The 21,847-nt window shown below is 39.5% G+C and overlaps 1 protein-coding gene and 1 non-coding gene across 2 annotated transcripts in view; one reads left to right on the forward strand and one right to left on the reverse strand.

Annotated features, from left to right (window-relative positions):
• Nucleotides 1–21,847, reverse strand: part of DSCAM (DS cell adhesion molecule) — a 760,400-nt gene that overhangs the window by 437,336 nt on the left and 301,217 nt on the right. The gene's annotated exons all lie outside the window — the stretch shown is intronic.
• LOC135276428 (small nucleolar RNA SNORA51) lies at nt 14,966–15,100 on the forward strand. Its single transcript, XR_010343970.1, has one exon. It is a non-coding gene; the product is annotated as a small nucleolar RNA SNORA51 (small nucleolar RNA).

Here is a 21,847-nt window from a genome sequence, read left to right on the forward strand (position 1 = left end):
CTCACCAGCAATGCATGTGTCTCATTTACTATGTGGGGCAACCCATGACCCTACATGCACATTAGTTTTCTGGGGACAATTTAAAAAATAATTCGGGGATTTAACTTTACTTTTCTCTTGCCCTTTTCAAAACCATATATAAGAAGCAGAAATGCAATTAAATTTAGAAAATATTTTTTGAAACTGTTTTAGATGCATGGAAAGAAGTCATTCAAGTGTCTATGCTGGAGCTGAAGATCTGAGCATCCCTCCTTAGGAAGAAAACTCCAGCAGCACTGGGAGAGAGGAGGAGAAGGGAGATTGCAGGAAAATAGTCTCAGGACAACACATGACTCGCTTGTTTTTGCCTTTTTCCTAAATATTTATGAAATACTTTCTTTTTCTTTGTTTGAGATGGAATCTCGCTCTAACGCCTGGGCTGGAGTGCAGTGGCACGATCTTGGCTTAATGCAACCTCCGCCTCCCAGGTTCAAGCGATTCTCCTGCCTCAGCCTCCTGAGTAGCTGGGACTACAGGCATGCGACACCATACCCAGCTAATTGTTTGTTTGTTTTCGCATATTTACTAGAGATGGGGTTTCACTTTGTTAGCCAGGATGGTCTCGATCTCCTGACTTTGTGATCCTCCCACCTTAGCCTCCCAAAGTGCTGGGATTATAGGTGTGAGCCACTGCGCCTGGCCAATACTTCCTGAATATTTTGTTTTTTAAGTTTTCTGAAGAAAGGGCTTTAAATACATCTATTTTATAAACACAGGATTTGTGTCTTCTTTTATGAGGAATATGGGCATTCTAGTAATAAACTGCTCATTTCTACAGTCTCTTTCTTTATGTCTTTAAATGGATTAAGACTCCTGTTTCTATTAATTTTTCCAAAAACCTTCCAGGAATGAATATCTGTTTTAAAAGGGAGACTAAGTTACCAGCAAGACCTCACTATTGAGTGGCACAGCAAAATGTCAACTTAACCAGTTTCTTTCCAAATCTTACTTTTCTTTTTCTAATTCATCCCTTCGTGGGTGCAGATTATACTCTTGACCTTGTATATCTACATCATATTCTTTAGCATATCAGAGCCCCAAAAGGGAAGAGATGGCAGCTTCAAGCTCAATCATTGGAGAAGAACCTAATAAAGGGGCAGTTTATGAAGTCAGTGCAGTACCCAGGGGCTAACGGCAGCTCAAAACTGTTACCTTCCCTAGGCATGGAGGGTTAATAGGCAGGAGTAGTTTCGGAGCAATCTGAATGGGAAGGAGCAGGTGAAACAAAATCAACTCTCCAACAATACTGCCCTCCTGCCCTGTAGTCTCCTGATGATGCCTCCCATTGTGGAACCCAGTAGGAAGCCCATGACCCAAGAGCCCATTGAGGAAGTCAGGCTCCTGGGGCTCAGAACAGGGTGAAGATAGGGGAAGAGTGGGCTTGGAGAGGCATACGGTAGGTGTGTAGCACAAGGTTTCTCTTCTTAAAGAGAGCAAGATCAAAGAGAATGTTATTTGCAGAGATATTTCACACAATATCCATTACTGCAAATATTACTTCACACAGGCTAAAGGTAGAATTAGTAGTGTCTTCTCAGTAGGATTACCATATTTATCTAATGCAGTACACCACTTAAATCTAAATTTTAGTTACACAATACATAATTTGTAGTGTAAGTATGCCCCAAACAATATTTGGGATATACTTACACTAAATATTATATATTGTTTATCAGGAATTCAAATTGAACTGGGCATCCTGTATTTTATGTGACAACTCCAACTCTTTGTATATTAAAATATACATTCTTCAAATACATATTCCTCTTGTCCCAAAGGACTAGAGGAAATGATGAGTTTCTTCTCAGGTGTGTTATATTTGGTATTATTCCTGTGAGTTTCATATCTGTGCTCCCCTTTTCAATCTATGTCTTGGGTCCTCCACTTTTAAAAGTTATGCTCCCTATTTTTATTCATTGTGATACATAAAGACTGTCTCCACAAAGAATGTACTGATTTCACTGAGGTCCTCCATGAGCTGCCTCTTTTCTCATGAGAATACATTTTTTTAAAGGCATTAAGCTTAGTATTCAGTTGCAAGGCTGTGAAGTTTTCTTATGTGCCTTCTGTCTGCAAATGGGAAGAATGGATTTCTCAAATGAATCTTGATTTATGAATCTTCAGCATATTTCTAAGGATAATAAGCATATGAATCTGTAGAAACCAATACAAGAACAAATAAGACTGCGGCTCTACTGCTTCAAAGGATGCTAAGGGTTTAATGAGGGAAAGATAATCTCAGATGGGTTAACACGAGCATTTAAAATGCCAGCACCATTCCTCACCTTGTGCAGAGTGGGGCTGCTGAGAGGGAAGCAGGCGTCCCCATAGCCAGGGCTGGGTGGAGCAGAGAGGAGCTGGGAGGATGTACAGATGCAGAGATGCTCGCTGCTTCTCCCTGTTTACTTTCTTGCAGCGCCTCAATTGATTCCTATCTCACTCAAAAGAAAGCCCAGAATCCTCACAGGACTTTTCATGGCCTGGTGTCTCAGATCTTTCCTCTCCTCCCCTTCTTATCTGCTTTCTTCCAGCAACCCTGACCTTCTCACTGGTCCCAATTTTTCTAAGCACTGAACCATGGCAGAGCTTGTGTACCAACTCTTCCTTCTCTCTCCCATTTCCACCAGCCTTAGCCACTCACTCCCTTGTAGCCTACGGTCTTCTATACCTGGCACCACCCTCATCATCCTCTGACCTTTAACCTGCTTTATTTCCTTCTGGGCATTGATCATTGCCTCTTGAATACAGAGCTATTTGTTTGTCTTCCTTGCTATAGAATGTAAGTTTCATGAGAACAGCGACTTTTGTCTTTTTGGTTTTTGCCTATTGTTGTATAGCTAGTGCTTACAGTACAGTCCCCAGCTATGTGGGGTAGTAGACGCCCCAAAAATAAGTGTATTCATCCTCCTGTGATGTCACACTATGGATTTATTCTACAGATATATATGGTGTATTCACCAGCCAGGTTTGCAAATGGCTAGTACTTGAGGAGTTCACTTCCATATTATTGAGAAAACTAGACCTTTCCTTTCCTTCCTTAAAAAATAAAAACAGCTAAAATCTACTTGTGTTGAAGCTGGGTGCCGTCACCATCCAATTCTAGTATCCTGCCACATTGATGGGAGCCAGTCCATCCAATCTTTTTGCTCATTTGATTTCACCCTTAATATATAATGCGCCTTTGGAGTTTTACCGAGGTCTTGCTGGTTCTCCAACAATTCAAACTCACTGCATTTTTGAAAGCGATCGATTAGTCTTTGCTCCCTACACTGAAAAGGGTATTTGACATCTGTTGACCCTTTTATCTACCTGCTACTCTACTTCCACAGTCTTGTCATATGGTTTCTACTCTTATTTTTACAAAAATGTTTGCATTAATTGAAGCCTTTAGTATCTTGTTCTCAATGTCTCATCCTCATAGTTTATGTTCATCATAAACCAAACTGAGCTGGATGCGGTGGCTCGTGTCTGTAATGTCAGAACTTTTGGAGGCCAAGGCAGGAGGATCACATGAACCCAGGAGTTCAAGACTAGCCTGGGCAACATAGTGAGATCCTGGCTCTACAAAAAACAGAAAAATTAGCCAGGCATGGTTGGTGTGTATCTGTAGTCTCAGCTACTCAGGAGGCTGAGGTAGGAAGATGGCTTGAGCTTGGGAGGCTTAAGCCTGGGAGGCAGAAGCTGGAGTAAGCTATGATCATGCCACTGCACTCTAGCCTGGGCTGCAGAGCAAGACCTTGTAAAACACACACACACACGCACACACGCACACAAACACACACACACACACACAAACTGGCCTCAAGCACAAGGTAGATCAGTCCCATCAGTGGCTCCATCAACGCCTTTTGGACCTACTTAGAAGTGTACCAAATAATAATTTCTAATGCCCCTGCGGCATTTTATAATTTATAAGAAATATTTGCTACATATTATTTAGTCTTCACAGTAGACCTATGACAGATCATTTTCCCAGTTTTACAGATGAGGAAACTTCTCGGGTTGATAGGGATTTAGGCAAAGCTGAGGGCACTGCCCAACTCCAGGGACAGCTGTTTCCTCCCAGCTATTGGGAGGCTGTGCATGATGTCCCTGGTTTTAAGTGATTTGATCATGAATTACTCCAGTGGGGAAGGCAGTGGCACAGGATCCAGAATCTAAGTCATTTTTCCTACTGCCATCAGTTCTTTTACACAAAATGAAAGAATACCTTAAGTACATTTTCCAAGATCAAAGTGTCCTGCTTGGGACATGCCCCACAGACACATGTACCCCTCATGACACATTCTATTTTCCATACAGTCCAGCAAAACTCTTTCCATGTGTATTTTAATGTTATGCTAACTCATTCCAGAAGTGGACACTGCGGTATCCACAAGGACAATGTTTTCCGGGGAACTCGTGCACTGAGACGCAGTGTGGTCTTTGTGATATAACCTACCTACAAGCAGTCCTAGGAATGGGCAGTGTTAGGGCTAGCAGGAACCACAAGGTTGGCAGGAACCCAAACGGGTTCCAAGTATTTGGGGTGTGGGATGATGTGTCAGAGACTAAGAATTCATCCGGTAAATATAGTTCATATTACGAACACTTCAAGATCATGTAACAATGGGCCATTTAAAATATTATTTCATATTAAACTAAACATACATAATGTGTCAAAGGATAAAATATCCACGTGACTTTTCAAGACAACACAAGTTTAAGAGATAGTTTAAACTGGCAATGGGTCATGTTAGGCAAATCCCAAACCCTCTAGGGTTTTATGTTATGTTCTGCTTAGGGGCAGATAAATGAAAAGATTTGAGAAAAACTCCATCTCTTCAATTAGCAGGTGAATAAAGCTTAGGGCCCAGACAAGTTAAATGACTCATAAAGATGTTAGAATGATCTGTAGAACCAGGCAGCCATGTCTCACATGCTTTACATAAGATAACATGCCCAGTGTCTGAACTGGATAAGTGCCTGGGGGTGAATTGGTTGGAGCATGTGAAAGGGTGGCATTAGTTACCAGGGATGCCATAACAAGACACTGGAAACGGTGGTTTGAACAACAGGTCTGGGGCTAGGATTCTGAGACCAAGGCATCTGCCAGGACTTGCTTTCTTTATAGATGCTAGAGAAAGATCTAACCCAAACTTTTCTCCCAGCTTCTGGTAGTTCTGTGACTAGGCAACCAGGACATGGGCATTTATTAGGAGTCATAATTCTGCCTAACATATATGTTAATAATAATTTGCTAAATGATTTCCTTTTTAATGTCATTTATAATTTTTTTCATTTAACAAAAAACTATCCTGAGGACAGTTCCATGGGCTCCATGAGTTCGCCAAAGACCTCAAAGGCACACAGCAGGTTAAGAACCTCTGATTTGCGACAGTGATGCTGACAACCAGAACCAGAGCATTCCTTTAGGAAACATCTGCCACAAAGTCACTTGCAAATATTCTCTTTAAGTCCTACTTCCCAACAACGTTACACAACAGGAAGATCTTTTATGCTATTTTTACGGAAGAAGAAACCATGTTTCAGAGAGTGATTTGCCAAAGGCCACACTGCTGATGGGTCGCAGAGTTAAATTCAAAGAGCACTCCACCCACCTCGGAGCTGAGGCTCCCATATTTCAAGTCTTCCAGCGTTGCCCTGCATTCTCTCACCGCCTAATATGCTTGACCAAGAGGAAATCAGTACTGGATTAGTATCAGCCTACACCGTTTATCTCCTCTCTTACGGATGCATCTGACCAGACTAGAAAAGTTATCTTTGAAAAATAAACTCTAGTCACTTCTGTCTTCAGCTTTCCTGCATTATCAGAGAAAATGTTATTAACATGCACTTACAATAAGACTAGCACGTGTTTCTCCCACCGACTGTTGTGGCTAGAATGAGCAAGTGAGCAGATGCCAGTGCTCTCAAGGAGCTATCAAACCGACTTCACTCTGCACGTCTGCTGACTTTCAGTGTGTTACCTACCTCAGTTAGCTACAAGAACTCTCAAACGAAAGTACACTGAAGATCTGGAACACAAATCTTTAAGTCATTGACATGAGTCTCTTTCACTGAGGGGCTTACCCAGGGTCCTATTTTCTCCGGATTTCTCAAACCACAAAGATTAAGATCTGGCTTTGATTTTCATTTATTTGTTGGATTTGATTTTGGTTTTAGTTTTAGTTGGATAGTAGTACCTTCATTGTGCAACTTGGAACCGTATTTGACGTGGTAAAATTCAGTTCTGAATTGAGCATTGATTTCCTGTCATTGTGGATTGATGGTCATGGGTTATCATTGTAGTTTATCATTGCTGCTGGTTCACTGACTAGTGGAACCTCTGTTCCAGGCTTTCAAAGGGAAGGCACTATTGGATATTTCAAAAGAGCACCAGAGCTCCCCAGCAGTGGCTCATAAACATTTCAGGTAGAACAAACCCATGGGACACAATATCGCACTGTGACTTAGTGTTCTATCTGGCCAGCTCTAGAAATGAACAGTCTGAGGCTTAGAACAATGAAGGAAAGGAAAGAAAAGAGAAGAGGAAAGAAGAGGGGAGGAGAAAAGAGGAAGGAGAGGGAGGGTGAGGAGAGGGGAGGAAGAGGATTTGTTTATCACTCAATAACACCAAGTCTGTACAAGGGATGTTGGCTGAGTCTTCAGCCATGTGGGCATCAAGAATCCTGTCATAACAATAGTGATGGCCACGGGGGCGCAGAGCGGGCCCCACCTTCCCTGTTCTCCACTCCTTCTCTAAGTCTGAGCACTTCTTCCTGCCTCAGCCCTTCCTCGGAAGAGCAGTCCACCTTTCACTGAGAACAGAATTCTCGTGGAGCATTGTGGTTAGTAGGCATTACATTCAGATATACAGGATAAAACAAGCTTTAAATCATCAGCATGGCATGAAACTAATTTTAGAAAGCAAAATAAAAAAAGAACAACAACAAAAAACTACATAGGCTATGTGAAAGACTCAACGCACGACACAAGATGTTAACAGATGTTTAAGAACTGAGCTGTTTGACTCCTGGGGCCACCATCCACACTGTGTTCCAATTGAGCCTGTAAACCCCCTTTAACTGTTCAATATGGAGACCCTGATTATCTATCTCCGGGGGTGAAACCATAAGAGGATTTTATTTTTTTCTTAGTGACTATTTGTAGTTTTAAAACTATCCAGTGGAAACATGCATTATTTTATTATCAGAAAAAAAAATCTTATTATTTGTATTTATTCCCTTATTTGTATCGGATACAGATAAGACACAGTGAAAGTTGACTATCATACCAACTGTTATTCCTGCCTCTGAGACTAGAATCAGGGCTGTTTGTATGGTTCTCTGGTGCTATGTTACTCAGAAAATTCAAAGGAAGACAGAGGTCCCCACTAGGTGGAAGGTAAGATCCTATTAATGACTTGGTCTTGTGGTACTGTGTCCCACCTCCTGGTTGTCCATTTCACAGGTAATTGGAAATAATAGGAAAGCCTTGAGACAACTTTGAGAAGAATGAGCTAGAAAAACAAATGGAAGTGGATTTAGCCTACCATCACTCACACAGGACAGAGAAATCCAAACCATGATAGGCAGCTGGGTTCAAAAACTGCCAGAGATTCAGCACAGTTGAAAATGACATTTTTTTTTTTTTTGCAGTTTTACAAAGGAGAACAGGATAGAGCTATTCCATGTAGATGAGTATTCTCTTACATGCTAAAAGATTTCTTCCAGTTATTTTTAGCCAGTTTATTTGCTTTTTGATAAGAATAGGAAAGTCTAGTGAAAGTCTTATGATTTATTCATAGCATTCAAAAAAAAGTCTGGTAAATTTTAAGAAGAAGTCTATTAGTCAGAGCTTTCTCGGTCTCTTTACAACAGCTGCTGGCTTGCTTAAACTGCCTTATGGAATTTCAGAGAATACTTCTAAAAGGAAATACTATAATGAATACTGTACACTTGATAAATATTCAGAGTGCCTTAATTTTCCCACCTGTTTACAGGGACTCTTACTAAGAGAACAAGCTGTTGCTAAGGTATGGGGTAGCTGTCAGAAACTTCTAGCTTCAAATATGCCAATTAAATTGCTCTTTGGGGAAGCTTGGCTCATCATGTAAAATCACTCGGGGAGTTGCTCTATGATTGTGATATGCAGAGCTTCTCATTTAAAATCCCTCTACACTCCCCATATCCAGTCCCTCTGCGTGTGGTGATAACAACATTCTTGACTTTTAACACTTCACCAACAACTCTATTAATCAAAGTGTGTGTCTACAGGAGAGGAGCAAAGTAGCTCTATCTGACTCATTTTCATTCAAGAAGATGTTTGAAGCAATGCAAAGAACCACACATTCACAAAAAAACAAGATATAAAGTCACTGCTGCAAAGCGAAACATGGATCTAATACTGTTGAACAGACTTGTGCGTTTTTCCAGATTCTTAAAGATTTACTGAAGGAGCTTTGTTACTAATGCACTTCATGCTTGCATTTCAAAAATATGTAACACATTTTATAAGCTACTTTGTTAATTTCAAAGACAAATGAGCATTGGCAAGGCTTAGCTACCAACTGATCTCAAACTCATGGTGAGGGGATGGTAACGACACTCATCCCAGCTGATTTTGAGATAAGCAATATAGAGTGAATATTCTAGCAAATAAAATCTCCAATTTGATGGTTAGATGCCATTTCTCAGAACCTGCTACTGACTGGGACATCTGTGATAAACATGAAAAATACCAATGGGAGCCCCAGCCCTACCGACTTCACGGAGGAAAAATAAAACAAGCCAAGTTTATTTTTACCACTCATTTGCTCCTTCTTGCTTCATTGGATAAAGCAAGTGGCTCAAACAAAATCGGCTTCATTCAAATATAAAGTGCTTAAATGGCATTTGATAACCAATGACAGCAGATTCAGGAGAGTTAGCAGCTCTTTCACGTTCATGACACCACGCCGTTAAGTTTGTATAAATGGCCAAAGAAAACGTGGATCTAGAATGAGAACTATGTGTCAAGATTATTTAAAGCAAAGAGCTAGTAACAGTGGTTAAGTTACGGTAGGAGAATTCAGGAATTACTCGGTATATCCAGAGAGAAGCGTTTTTAAAACTGTTACATGGGAAATATCAGATTGGTTGTTATAAAGGGAAAAAGATATATTTTGTCTTGTTGTGTTACCAAAATATCAACTCTAAATATAATATAAAAAATATTAGTCTAGTAGTAATCAAAAGAGGAAAAAGTATTTTGCCCTATTATTACTGAAACATTAATCACAAATCCAAAACATATTATCAGAGAAGTTACACTTTGATTGGAAATAGACTGACTTCCTATGTTAAAATAACAGCCTCGACTATTCAACATCAGTAGCAGATTTCAGAAAATAGTCCTATGCATCATTAAAGTATATAGTTCTTCCATTTGTCTTATGAGTAAAAAACAGCATTCACATCTTTACATATACACTGCTGTATTTCTATAGCAGGCAAATTACCTACTTTAATGTCCGTCTTACATTTGTGAATATAACTTGCATTTACAGCTGGATGTGGTGACTCACCCTGTAATCTCAGCACTTTGGAAGACTGAGTGGGGCAGATCACTTGAGCTCAGCAGTTTGAGACCAGCCTGGGCAACATTGTGAAACCTCCTCTCTACAGAAAATACAAGTTAGCTGGGCATGGTGTTGTGCACCTGTAGTCCCAGCTACTCAGGAGACTGGGCAGGAGGATCTCTTGAGCCTGGAAGGTGGAGGCTGCAGTGATGGTGCCACTGCACTATAGCCTGGGTGACAGAGCAGAGCAAGAACTCAAATAAAAATGAATAAATAAAAATAACTTGCATTCACAGGAGACTGTTGGAACTACCCTCCGGACGGACTATTACAGAACAGTTTTCTCTGTTGCCCCTCCACTCCTGCACACAGGCCCTTTTCCTGAACTGCTCTCCAAGAGCACCAATCCCTGGACCTTTGTAACCAAAATCACTGGTATTTGCTAAATGTACCTGTGGAAAAATGGATAGAGTTGAGTCACTTCTATTTTCCTAAAGTAGAACGACCCTACATGGAGAGAGTCTGCTTAATCTGGTTGTAGAGAGGGTATAGAGTGTGGATGCAGTGGAGGTCCCAGCAGATTCAATTCTAGGAATGTCATCATTGATTTATTTAATTTCTGACTCACACTGTCAGGCAGGGAAGAAACCATGAACTATGAGTATTTACCAGTCTGAGTCACTTCTATTTGTGAAAGCAAATAACCATTGCTTTTGTAACTTTTAGAAAAGAAATAAATCAATAATGAAATTGCTAAAATGGAACATGCTGACAGCCATACTGCATCCGCACTTTACACGGGAATTAATATGCTATTTATAAATCAAAAAGAGAAGGTAAAAGATCTCAAAAGTCTGTTTTGGATTATTAGAATAACTCAATTATGTATTTCAAATGCAAATTGGCAATGGTAAAAAGATCCCAAGCATAGGTTAATTTAAATGAAATTAAAAAGTTAACTAAGTAGTTTGGCATTTAAACATGCAGAAAAACAACATTTTAAAATTATTATTGTTGTCATTATCATTATTATTATTATTCAAAGACAGAGTCTTGCCATGTCAACCAGACTAGAATGCAGTGGTGCAGTCATAGCTCACAGTAGCCTCAAACTCCTGGGCTCAAGGGAACCACGTGCCGCAGCCTCATGAGTGGCTCAGACCACAGGTACAAACCACCACAACTGGCTAATTTTTTTCTTTTTTTAGCTTTTTTGTAGAGACAAAGTCTCTTTATGTTGCCCATGTTGATCTCAAACTTCTGGCCTCAGGTAATCCTCCTGCCTCAGCCTCCCAGAATTCTGGCATTACATGCATGAGCCATTGTGTCCAGCCAGAAAAACAACATTTTGATAGAAAGAATAATGGCAAAACGCTACATTTCTATGGTAAATTAAAAAATTTAAAATGTGGTAAAATGGCCTGAACACGGGTGAGCTCTCTAATACCTAAAACACAAAGTCGTCGTTACTTCGTCTTTGCATAAGATTGCAACTTGTCCTCATTGAAGAGTTATTTATTTTTCTCTAAAATTCTGCATATTTTTGGAAGTTGATGTCAGTCCTGAATGTCACTTGTTACATAGGAAAAGAGAGAACTTTCATCAGGCCCTCAGTTTCCAGAAGCACAGTCATTGGCAGCCATAGATTCCAAGAAAATAAAACGCAGAGTAGAATTCAAAAGGAGTCCTGGCAGTGAACCCTAAAACCCAAGATGTCAAACCCCTCTACCCTTTCCCAGTCATATATTGATTAGCAAAGGGTCTTGGAAGAAGACTCTTCTCTTTTACTCTGAAGGAATAACTGGTAGACCCTTGACAAGCAGCCTAAGGAGATTTGGTTTTCTATTTTTCACTGGGGGTAGGTGGGTGAGAGGATGGCATCTCCCCTTTGTTCCTTTCACTCAGTGCCTGGGGCCTGAGCCTGGTTTCCCAAAAGGCCTGTGTACATTCACCCCAACGGTAAATGCCAATAAGCAGTGGGTTCAGAATGAGGAGGAAAACCAGACACAGACATGGGCTCAGTCGATAAGCAGCATTTCACACACAGTGGCCACTAGCTAGCAAAATGTCGTACAATATCTACGAAAGAACTCATGTGGAATCACATTAAAAAACAGGAATGAGTCCCAAGCACAATGCCATCATACTCTGTGAAGTTATAAAAATTTTATACATGCATTCTGAAGCCAAACAAAGCTAGAACAGAAAGCAGACTTTATAAGAAATACCTCAATTTTTCTCTAAAAGAATCTAAAATTCCCACCTTAAAGCACTCTAAAATAAATAGCAAAGAAAGCACTATGAAATCACTAATGAGTATAGCCAGGTCCAATATAGAAATAAACTTTATATAGGCTATGCTTCCCAAAGAAGACTGTCAAATTGAACGGAGAATTAATTCAACAGAGATAGTATTTTTATAAGGAATATTCTAGTGGTATTTTAGGTATGACTGGTTGTTACCTTGTAATAAGTCCTCCTTTAGGAATATATATCAATTTTTAAATAACAAGTTGCTAAAAATGTTAGTATTGTTGACCAAAATTAAGACTGTTGAGGTTTGATAAACATTTATCGGAAATCAAATGTGACGACTGACAAATGTTTTTTGGAAACTAAATGTGAGGATTGACCCACGAAGTCAACAAAAGTTGGGTGTGTTCCATCGTCAGCTACTAATTGGAAGGCCTTTATAAGAAAGTTTAGAAGGAAGGGGACTCCTCACACCAGAGCTGCCCTTTTTCATTGGAGGGTACATTACAGAAGTTATAATCATTGCCTACAGATTGCAACATACAGGTTAAAGTGTCTGTGTGTTAGACAATTAGGCAGACTTCCTGATTCTGAAACAAATCAGCATCCTTTTCAGAGCCTGTAAGTTACATATTAAGCAATATGTCAACAATTTGAGGAACTCCTGATAAGACTCTACCCAGGGACTGGATGTTGTCATGAAACACAAGACCTCTGCCAGATGGGTTAATTTGGAAGTCTGCCAGAGCTGGCCCATAGGTTATCATTATTGTGCTTATTTATATATAAGGATAAAAGCAAGAAATTTATGTTTGAGAAAATCATGTCATGTTTGTTTTATAGTTTAAAAATTCCATAAAATTCTTGACCTTTAAAAATGTATCAGACTTGTTTTTGGATTGTTCACATATGTGTTAATAGTTAAGGCTGGATTTATTTGGGAGAATAACAACATTACAATCATTTGTTTAATTCTCTTCATGGTATTCATGGTATATTGCTTTATAGTTCATAAAGTGCTTTCACATTTTCTCAGATACTCTTGAAGAAAGAGGAGAGCAGAACAGATATGATACTGTCATTATTTTATAGATAAAGAAATAGGAATTTTCCCACAGCCCTCAAGTTAACAGGGCTGATAAAAAAAAGTTACATTAAAAATATATTCACATATAGATAAAATTTAAAATATAAGACATTCAGCTTAATGTAAGTTATTGCACTAATTTCTTGATTAGAGTAACAATATCACAGCTCCTATTGAAAAAAAAGTTATAAATTTAATGTGTGTTACTCAATGACAAAAATATTCAAAATGAATTTGATTGTGGTTGAGTAACCACCATTTCTCCAAAGTAAAGGTTTCCTCAACTAAAAACACGGAAAAGATGAGACTAGAATCACTAATGTTGTTTTGGGTTCTAATATCACATGAGTCTACAAATTTTACAATTCTTTATAGAATAAAATTAGAATCCTTCATGTCCAATAAAATAATCCCTTTGCACCTCTGCCTATACATAAATCACTCTTTCAGCAACCTGCAAAAAGTATCCGATTTGAGGTTTTGCTTCTGAGGAAAACACTCGCATGCAAAAAGCTTTCTCTAGTGAGAAGGTAGGGGAGATAGGTTACACGGTTTTGCAAGAAGAGTTTGTGTGTTTGCAGGGGGAAATTGACATAGCAGTGATCTTCCCCTTCCAATTATACATGATTCAGTGATTACACATAAGAAGAAATTCCCTTGTCCATTATATCCTGAGTGAACCCTGTTCTTTCTTACTCACAAAAGTAACTGAGTCTATTTTCTTTCATATCTGTTACTCCACAAACACTGACTTCACACCTCCTCTGGGAAGTCACGCCACCGCACACTGGGGATACAATAGCAAGGAGACAGGTAGGTTTGTTGTTCTCCTGCTAAATCTTATCTCCATTATTTCACATCATTGAAAATTATGAGTAGCTTTTTTTCTTTTTTGAGATGGAGTTTTACCCAGGAAGAAGTGCAGTGGTGCCATCTCGGCTCACTGCAACCTCCACCTTTTAGGTTCAAGTGATTCTCCTGCCTCAGCCTCCTGAGTAGCTGGGATCACAGGAGCCCACCACCACGCCTGGCTAATTTTTGTGTTTTTAGTAGAGATGGAGTTTCTCCAGGTTGGAAGGCTGACCTCAAACTCCTGACCTCAGGTGATCTGTCCGCCTTGGCCTCCCAAACTGCTGGGATTACAGGCATGAGCCACCACGCCCAGCTAGAAATTATGGGTATCTTGTGATGTTCTGGACTCTAAAATGTCAGAGATGTGTTAATGAAGGAGTGAAACTTAGTGATCCTCAAAGCCTGTAGGAGAAGTGGGAGAGGAGAAGGAGGGGGAGGCCATCTTCACATTTCTTCTGTCTCCATCTATTGCCAAGGGCCAGTAGAGGTCAGAATATTCTTAGGAAAGTATTGATTTCTGACTATTTGATTAGTCAATAAATAGAAATCGTCGTCCTTATGCTGATTTGTACCTTTGCTCAGTGAAGTTATCGTAGTGAATTTATACTACTGTATGCCATAAAAGTAACGGTGCTCTAATCTCCCTGTTGTCACCTAGGCAAGGCCTCTTCTTAGACCCATTAACAGCACAACTGCATCCTTAGTGGCCACTCCCAGAACTGTAGGGAAGGGAAGGGACCATGGAAAATTCTCAGCTTCAATGCTTGCCACTTCCCTCCACTGTTTGTAACAAGGCTTGATGGGTGCATTCTTGGGGCTCCAATTTTCTGCCTTTTTCTGAGGATCCCTTCCATTTTCCTTCTCATTCCTGCTGTTTGTCTTCCAGGAATCCTTCTGTCCTTTGCTGTTACCTAGGAACTCAGCTCGCCTTCCCCTTTTGTCTTCTCTCTGCTGGGAATACTACTGAATTTCATCCTGTGCGGAGAAGCACAATTTAGAACACATGACACGGACCAAAGCAGGAGACAAGGATGGCTCTCCCCTCAGGTCACATGTGGTCATTTGCCCTGGACACAAATCTGGGTGCTTTGAGTATCTTATGTTAAGATAGGAAAGTAATTACCACCCAAAAATAAGTGCAAAGTGTTTTCATCAGCAGGCAGAAACCACAGTGGTTTAGAGAACAAAATCCAGGCCTCCTGGTGCTTACCACAGGCTGTGTTCTTACACTGACTGCATAGAAAGAGGAGAGAAATTAACCTACCTACCCCGTACATACCTCGGCCCAGGTCCTGTGCCTGATCTGTATTGTAAACGAGGAGACATTGAGAAAAGAAAAAAAGAAAGGAAAGTCTCTCTTGAGACCAACAACAAAAAGATCTAAGAACAAAACTACACATATATGTCTTAGTCTGTTTTGTGCTGCTATAAGGGAAGACATGAGGCTGGGCAATTTATAAAGAAAAGATGAATTTGGCTTTTGGTTCTGCAGTTTGTACAAGAAGCATGGTGCCAACACTGGCTTCTGGCGAGGGCCTCAGGGAGCTTGGAATCTTGGTGGAAGGTGAAGGGGGAGCAGGTGAGTCATCTGATGAGAGAAGGATCGAGAGTGACTGGGGGAAAGTGGCAGGCTGTCTTAAACAGCCAGCTCTTGCATAAACTAATAGAAGAAGAACTCACTCATTATCACAGAGACAGCACCAAGCTATTCATGAGGGATCTGTCCCCATGACCCAAACACCTTCCACTAGGTCCCACCTTTAACATTAGGGGCCAAATTTCAACATGAGATTTGGAGGACAAATATCCGAAATATGTCAATATGGGTGTTGAACAGATGCACAGAATAAAAGAAAAATAACCTATCAGAGATAGAATTTAAAAATAAGAAACTGTAACAGCAACAACAAAATGTAAGTGCAGTCAAGAATAATCAAAACAGCCTCCACGCGCCAGATCACAGATTGGAACAGAAAATACAAAGGCACTTCATTCATTTTCAAGGCTTTGCTCTCAAAACTGCTAGGTAAGCCATGCAGTGAGAGACTGCATACAGAATTCATAAGAAAACTCCAAGGCCATTTGTGTAATCAAGGACAGACGACCTGGGTATGAACTTGGAGGCACACATTTTTCTTCAAAAATGTGCCAAAATGAAAGTAGCCTCCCAAAATAATTCAAGAGAAAGAGTGGCAAGTGCAAAGAAAACTGGACAAGTATGGGGAACCCTACTTCTTGTCCCCAAAGAAATACAGGAAAGTGGTTGCAGAGCCCTGCATGCTCAATTTACCATTCCTGGATCAGCTTTTTCCCACCCTGTTTTTGCTGAGCCAGGGAGCCATGCAATGCTTCATCAGCCCGAGGAAAATGAACAAGGCCGTCTTACTAATTGGACTACAGCACCCTTTTTCCTCTTAAAACAGGGCTCATTGTTAGAAACTCACAGTGGATTAACAAGAAAAATGCTCCAGGCTTCAACTTAACACACCAGAAAATCAGAGCGTATCTCCTAATTTAAAATAAACCCTGGCATTTTTGATTCTTTGTTTTCCTTTTTGATACTGCATAAAATGGAGAGAGATTCCCATAAACGGCAGACAGACAACTCAGGTGGCACCACTGCATATTCTGATGTTCTGCAGTAGCATCTAATGGTGTCAATAAGATGAAAAAACTAATGCTCCTTTATGAAATATTTTTTTTTCTTTATGGGTTATGATAATGGTATACACCAATGGACTCTGCAGAACAATTTCCTTTCATTCCTTATTTTTGCTCTTGTACTAGTAAATGTGGGGTAAATGTATAATGTGTGTTAAATATTCATAATTATTAAACTATCAGCAGAGCTTATCAAATCCCACATATTCTTCTCCAATGAGCTCTTAAAAGGGAACAACTTTGATGTGGAGTGGGTCAGCTGATCATTCTGTCCCCAAACTGCAGCAAGGCTGTTGTCTTCAAAGGAAAAGGAAAAATTTAACTAATGCAGTCTATAGACTTTGACAAAAGGACATTTTTCAGATTTTTAGAAGCAAAGTTAAGAAAATATTGCTTAGAAGATAGCACTGCTTAAAAATATTTGTACGTCGGTGAAGGCTACTTCTTGTTTCAAAAAAGTACTAGGATACTTTCTACTATAATCTGGAAACTAAAGAAGTATAAACTTATAAGTGTTGATGTTCTAGATTTTCAAAAAGACCGGGAATTCATATCTTTAAGAAAAAGTAAAAATAAGTATTCACACTGCCCCTTTTTCTTAAAAAAAGAGTTTTCGCCTAAAGCTATAGACTACTTTAACTTGTTTTGAGATAAACATAAACAAACCAAGGAACAGTTACAAGAATAGTACAATAACCTGCAGCCGACCTTCCACTTCCACTCACCACTTGGTAACTAGTTACCTCATTTTCTCCATTGCTTTCCCTTTTTCTCACTCTAATGAAAACAGTTATCGTTGTTGCTGAACAACTGGAGAGTATGTTGCATACTCGATGTCTCTTTCTCCCCAAATGTTTCAACATTACTTTCTGAGAACATGACAGTCTCTTGTATAACTAGAGAACCATGATCAGTTTCAGAAAAAAATTAAAATTTAACTTTGACAGTCTTTCATTTTAAGAACTTAGAGGAGTGTTGTATAACTCCAATTGAAGGTGAAAATACTTTTTAAAATTACAAACAGTCTTTTCTAACTCCTCACTCAAAACAAAGTAAAAGCTTCATGAGGGCAAAGATTCGACTTTATTCCCAGGTGCGCGAGCCCTCCCAGGAGAGCTTGACACTCACCACGCTCATAGGCAGTGTTTCCTGATTTCAAAAATTATTCTTCAAGCAATATTTAATTATTAAAAAGTATCTCATGTATCTAGTATAATATATAAAACCATTCTTGATGATATTTAATATCAAGAAGGTTGCTATGACCCATGGTTTTAGGAACATGATATACTTTTTAAAGGCTCTTCTTCATAGATAACCCTCAAAGATTCACCTAACTCTTGACTTCTTTTGAAATATCCTCTGCATCTGTGCCACTGATTTGGATTTTAGCATTCAGTGGTAGCATCTAATGATAAGGTGGTTCACATTTTAGTTGATTAAAGGATCATTTAATAATTGTATTCTTTTATCTCCCCCACCATACACACACACAAGTCTTTCAAAAGAAAACCAAGTACTCTCTCCAAACTGACCTCTATTAAAATTAATTTTTTAATAACTGCTTGGTTTTATCACTACTTCCCCAAATGCTAATTAATTCTAACTCTAAACTATGTAATTATAATACTTCTGCTGAAATACAAATTATCGGGTGCCCCTGGGGTGAACAAGTTAGAATGTATTTCATGTTCCACTCAACAGAGGAAAGGCGGTATTTCTCAGACCATGGAAACAATGTGGCCGCCTCGCTGGTCTCCCTCCCCCAAACATTGGCAGTTCCTGTTTCTTCCTCTTTAGCAGGAAGACGGGAACAGAGTTGACAGTTGGCATCCAGTCAGTTTAATGCCTCTCTCCATGGGGCTGTGAGGAACGGTGGCATGCCAAGTTATTTTTGGCCAGGCACAGCAACACACAGAGCCTTCAGGAGCCTTCATTTAGGCAGTGGCAGCCAGCGTACCTGCAGAATGTGAATTGACGTTGCCATGGAAATAGAACAACTCTTCCAGTTCTGTCAAAATCTATCTCTATCTGCGACTAGGCAGAGGTCAGAAAGGAAAGAAGCACAAGTGCCAGGGAGAACATTCCAGAAGGGAAGGACTCTGTAGTGCCCCGGTGTGGGAGAAATTCAGTAGGCTTTTTCTGCTAATGTTCATATACACTATTGTGTTTCAAATCCAGATCTTGTTTTACCTTCAGACAGTAACAAATCCAGATACACACACACTCCTTATATATAAATATACACACACATATATACCTTATGTTTATATATATACATATATATTCACCTTATATGCTCTCTCTGAATATATACATATATTATATATACACATACACATATATGCCTTATTCACATATGTATATATACACCTTACTCTGTGTGTGTATATATACGTATTTACATAAACACGCACACACATATATACACCATACATCTTATGTGTGTATATATGTACCTTATATATTTACATATAAATACGAATGTACATATATATACATATATATGTATATACATACATATGCACACACATATACACACACATACACTTTATAGGTGTGTATATATATACCTTATATATTTCTATATATGTATTTATATGTTTATATATAAATGCAAATGTACATATTCACCTTATATACTCTCTCTGTAGACACACACACACACACACACACACACACACACACACAATTTTCTTCTGAAACCCAAAGCTTGCCTTTGGAGGCTGCCATGTAACACTGTTAGGGTCTCATTTTCTCAGTTTTCACACAAAGTTGATTCAGATAACATCTAAGCTCTCCTATTGTCATATTTCTATGATGCCATTTAACATTCTGTTTTTGGTCTTAATATGCATTAGCCCATTCTACCTGGAACTGCAATAAAATCATGAAAACAGGACAGTGAATGTAATAAGAACACACAAACAGGACCTATGAAAAGCAAAGTGCTTCCTCTCTGCACCCCTCTTTGGGATGTAGTTCTGGAGTGCTGCTGTGGGCATTGAGATCTTAGCTCTCCCTGGGCTTGACTCTTGAGGTGGCAGGAGGAAAGTGACAGCTCTCTGTCCCTGGCAAACTCTCATTGCTGGAAATTTGCTTCTGCCTGTTCCAGGGTTCAGCCTGGGTCTGGCCCAGTGCTCTCATTTTTAATCACCTGTTTGGCCCTGTGCATGGCTCTGCATGTGAGTTTCAGCCCAAGTGCCAACCTCTGGGTCCCATGCTTTTCTGGCCTCTGCAGACTCTTGGTTCACAAAAACATGGGTGCTTAATGCAGAGGATGGGCACACCTTGGGTCCAGGGACACAGGGGACCAAGGAGGGTACACAGAACCTCGATGCTGTGTATTCCTAAACACAGAGTGAAGAGCTGATATTCCAATTCAATAGGAATCTGTGTGTGCATTCTAACAGACCCTGGAGTCCTGACCATTTGCAAGAGACCGTGAAGGTTTGAGATATGTCCTGTCTTGCTGTGTGAGGCACAAGCCCAGTCATCTGCTGACATGTGGCAGCCAGTCCGTCAAAGGCCCTGGCAGGCCATCTGCACGTATTTTCAGTGCAGTTTGCCTTTATATACATATACTGATCACCTAAAACCTTAAACTTCTACTTTGTTGAATTATAGGATACAACTGTGCATGGCTTAACAACGGGATATGTTCTGATAAGTATGTCATTAGGCAATTTCATCATCGTGCAAACATCGTAGAGTGTGCTTATACAAACCTTGATGGCATAACCTACTACACACCTAGGCTTTGTTGTGTAGCCTACTGCTCCTAGGCTACTAGACCACACAGCATGTTACTGCATAAATATTGTAGGCAACTGGATCACAATGTTAAGTACTTCATATCTAAACATACCCAAGCATAAAAGTGGTTCAATAAAATATAGTAATCTTACATGACTGTTGCCATATATGTAGTCCAGTGTTGACTGAAATGTCATTATATGGTACGTGACTGTATTTATGAATCTGGTAATTTAAGAAAAAGTCCAGATAGCCCTTTATTTGACTTCTCCTAGGTACGTGTAAATACATGATGGTGAGTGTTATGTGTGAGTTTGGCTTTAATACCCAGTTATTTCCTCAAACCCTAATCGAGGTATTGCTATGAAGGTATTTTGTAGATATGGTTAACATCTACGACGTTGATGTTATCGTAGATACAGTTAACATCTAATCCAGTCAGTTGAGAACCTTATGAAAAAAAAATATTGGTGCTATGGTCTGAATGATTGTATCTGCCCAAAATTTGTGTGTTGAAATTCTTACCCACAAGGTGATGGTATTAGGAGGTGGGGATTTGAGAGCCCTCATGAATGGTATTGTGCCCTCTTAAAAGACAGCTGAGACAGATCCCCTGCCTCTTTGGTCATCTGAGGATAAAGCAAGAAGGCGCTGTCTATGAACCCGGGCAGTGGGTCCTCGTCAGATACTGGATCTGCTGGTGCCTTGTTCTTGGACTTCTCAGACTCTAGTACTGTGAGAAAGAGATTTCTGTTGTTTACAAGTCACCAGGTTTACAGTTTTTGCTAGGACAGCCCAAATAGACTAAGACACCCAGAGGAGAAATTCTGACTCAAGACTGTAATATAAAAATAGAAATCCTTCTTGAGCTTCCAGCCTCTTGCTCTGCCCTGTAGATCACGGATGGGCCAGCCTTACAATTATGTGGGCCAATTCCTTAAAGTAAGTCTCTCTCTCTCTCTTAATCTGTACATATACATACAAGATGTATGTATATTTTATATACATATAAAATACCCTGTTGATTATTGGTTCTAGGTTGACCTGAATCACTAGGGAGTTTAAATCAGATCATAAAACACATGACCTTCCTTCTTGTGTCATTCTAGACTTTAAAATTTGTAGCCCCTGCCTCCTAATATAAGCATATATTTATATTATTTCAGATCTTGCATCTATTAGAAGGCATTTAACTACTCTAAATGAATACGTTTCCATAATGACATTATTCATTTGCCATAAATTATATGTGAAGTAGATTAGCTTGCAATGGTGGAATAAATTTCTCCTGGAATAAATTCTCAGAGCCATAAAACTACAAACTTCCAGTTGAATTTGGTGGTACACTTACTTGCCCCCATTCTAGAGGCACCGAGGTCAGTAGCTCTACTTTACTTTAAATACCATCTTTCTTCAAGAGAAAATAATTCTCCATAATAATTACAGCAAGTCGATTAAGAGGAGCAGGAGTAAATGCAATGCCATTATCAGCAGAAAATATCCTTTTCATGAAAGTATTTCAAAATCAAAGATTGCTGTCAACCATTTAAATGCATTAAATATTTTATAGGTTCTTGAGGAGGAAATAAAACACAAACACTAACATGATAGTGGATGAAAAGATACATGGTGTGTATATAAGGAACTGCAGATAATCG

Source organism: Aotus nancymaae, unplaced genomic scaffold, assembly GCF_030222135.1.
Source record: "Aotus nancymaae isolate 86718 unplaced genomic scaffold, 86718_ANA_hifiasm-v0.15.2.pri h1tg000022l_1, whole genome shotgun sequence".
In the NCBI taxonomy this organism is placed as follows: Eukaryota; Metazoa; Chordata; class Mammalia; order Primates; family Aotidae; genus Aotus; species Aotus nancymaae.